This window comes from Macrotis lagotis, chromosome 1 (genome assembly GCF_037893015.1).
Source record: "Macrotis lagotis isolate mMagLag1 chromosome 1, bilby.v1.9.chrom.fasta, whole genome shotgun sequence".
In the NCBI taxonomy this organism is placed as follows: domain Eukaryota; kingdom Metazoa; phylum Chordata; class Mammalia; order Peramelemorphia; family Peramelidae; genus Macrotis; species Macrotis lagotis.
In genome coordinates this window covers 750,819,852-750,822,761 of record NC_133658.1, presented here as the reverse complement: position 1 = coordinate 750,822,761, position 2,910 = coordinate 750,819,852, and positions in this window count along the sequence as shown.

Below are 2,910 nucleotides of genomic sequence, written 5' to 3'. Positions count from 1 at the left end.
TTTATCTCTTTCCTTTTCTCTTGTTCCTCCTCACCAAAATTTTACTACCTTTCCCCTTTCATTTATCTTTTAAAAATTTAAATTTCAGTTTATTTTCACTTATACCTTCCTTTCCCTTTTATCAGTCCCTTCATCCTTTATCTTCCCCTTTCCCAGTCAACCCCCCTTCCCTGTAGATTAAGTTAGATTTCCTAACCCAAGTGGGAATATATCTTTTTCCCTCACTGGGATAAATCTATTGAATAGAATTTACAGTATTCAGACTTTCCTTTCTTTTCCTCTAAAATTATAAATTTTTGTACCCTTCCCTTGGTGCTCTAATATGCTTGATAAGCTCCTGTTATCAAGATATCATCACAGATTGTTTACTTGGTTGTTTGATAAGCACCATTGACTCAAATTGCATCAAATTATAATTATAATCAAAAATCATTTTTTACCTTACCCCCATTTTCAAGTATCTTTCAAGTACACACAATTCTCTTCATAAGCCAAAGTATCCTCCAAAGCCATATCATTTCTTAAACTATTTGTGCCCCTCCCCCTGGCCTATTTTCTTCTCACTTTACCTCCTCACCTCCCACTCAAGGTACTTAACATCTTGTTAAGTGAACCAGGGCCCTTTGTCTCTCCCATCCCCCACTACTTAACACCTTGTTAAGTGAAATATCCTGATCTAATTACCTGAAAGTATCTTTAAGATCTCTAAATCCTGGGAGGCTCAGGAGGTCTCACTGAGAATTTTACAAATGATTGTAAAGTAATAGACACTGTCTTAGGTCCTTGCAGCTTGTGAGGCTCTCATTAGACAAGGTGCTTAGCACCTTGAGATTAGGGCCAGTCAGAGTGTAATAAAATACTTAAGTTAAGTTGACACTTCTGCTTTTTTTTTTCCCCAGGGTTTTTTTTTATCTCAAACATAGTGATGTGATCTTGGACCTCTTCAATTGAGAGACCCATTCTCTTCAATTATATCCTACCCTCTATCCTTAGAGAAGTAAAGTTCTAATGAGTTAAAATTGCTATATCTTCCCTTTTAGGGACCAATATTTGTTTAAAACAGTTTTTTTTCAGTCCCCTTTTTCTTCATTCATATATTTGACAATTGAATTTTCTGTTTAGTTCTTGTCTTTGTGTCAGGAAATTCTGGAAGTCCTGTATTTCATTGAACATCTTTTTTTCTGACAATATATGCTGAATTTTGCAGGGTTGTACATTTTGGGTTATCGTCCCAGGTCCTTAGCTCTCAAAAATATGTTATTCCAGTTCTTCCAATCCTTCAATGTTGAGGCTAATAGGTTCTGTGTTAGTCTGATTGTGTTCCCTTTGTATTTGGAATTATTTTCTTTTTACTGTTTGCAATATTCTTTCTTTTAATTGAGGGTTCTGGAATTTGACTATTTACAGCCCTTGTAGTTTTTATCCCTGGGTCTATTGCTGGAGGGGTTCTGTGGATTCTTTCAATTGTTATATTGTTATCTTGTTCTAGCAGATTGGGGCAGTTTTCCCTTATAATTTCTTGCATGATGTTTTCCAGGTTCTTCTGTTGGTCCAGACTTTCTAATCGTCTATTGATTCATAGATTGTCTTTTTTGGATCTGTTTTCCAGGTCATTCGTTTTCCTTAGAAGGTACTTTATATTTTCTTCAATTTTTTTCAACTTTTTTATTTTGTTTGATGGCATCTTGTAGTCTTGTAGATTCATTGATTTCTGACTGATCAATTCTAATTTTTAGGATTTTATTTTCTTCAGTAACCTTTTGTGTTTCCTTTTTAAATGTGTTGAATTCTCTGGTCAACTTCTCACAATTTTCCTGATGATTTTCATTTCTTTTTTCCATTTTTTCTTCTTCTTCCTCTCTTGTTTGGTTTTTAAATTCTTTTTTAAAGCTCTTCCATGAGGTTTTGAATTTGAGTCCAATTTATAGACTTTGATACTTCTCCTGTGAATGATGTTTCACAGTTTTCTTCTTCAGACATGGAATTGCTGTCATCTTTATCTGTGAAGTATTTTTCCACAATGAGCACTCTTTTAGCTTTTTACTCATCTTTGTTGTTGAAATTCTGCTCCTTGGGTATATGGAGTATAGATCCAAGATTTTATTTTGTGGGGGCTGGGGTCTGATCTCTGACTTGCTGTTGGCTAAAATGTTGCCTATGCAGTTGCTGCCTTACCTTTGCAGACATTTCTCCCCCCCGCTTTATGTCTAGGTTCTGATTTAACAGGAGATTGTTCCTGACCCAGTCCTGTCTTTCACCCCAGTGTTTTCAGGTACTGACTTCGTTTGGGGTTGGGATCCTCCCTGCTGGATTGCTATCCAGCTACCAGTACTTCTGTTATTATTAAGCTGTTGGGACCTGGATTGCACTATGGCTAAAAGGCTCCTGCTGGTTTTCCCCACTCTTCTGTGCTCCTGGACTTTTCTTCTCCTTTCCCCGCAAAGAGACAGACCTTCAATGAAGATCCTCCACAATGTCTGCAGCTGAAAACTTCTTTGAATCTTTTTTTTTTCTTGGTGAGATTTGTAGTGTGAATGTCAGAGTAGAGGCTTCATGTATCTTTGGTAGGAAAGGCTGGGAGCTTGTTAGCTTCAAAACACCATCTTGACTCCACCCCAGAAGTCCACTTGATTGATCATCATCCAAATGTGGACTATGAGTAGCCCAACTATCCTGTCCTCTTCTTTTCTTCTTCTATACTATTTCACTACTTGATCTCATCTGTTCCCATGATTTCAATGATCACCTCTAGCAAATGATTCTTAAATCTGTCAAGCCCTAACCTCTTTATTGGCCTCCAGTCCCACATCTATTGGATATCTTGAATTGAATGTCTCATGGATAATCTTCAACTCAATATTTCTAAAATTGAATTCATTATCTCTTCCTTCCCCAGCTATCTCCTCTCTT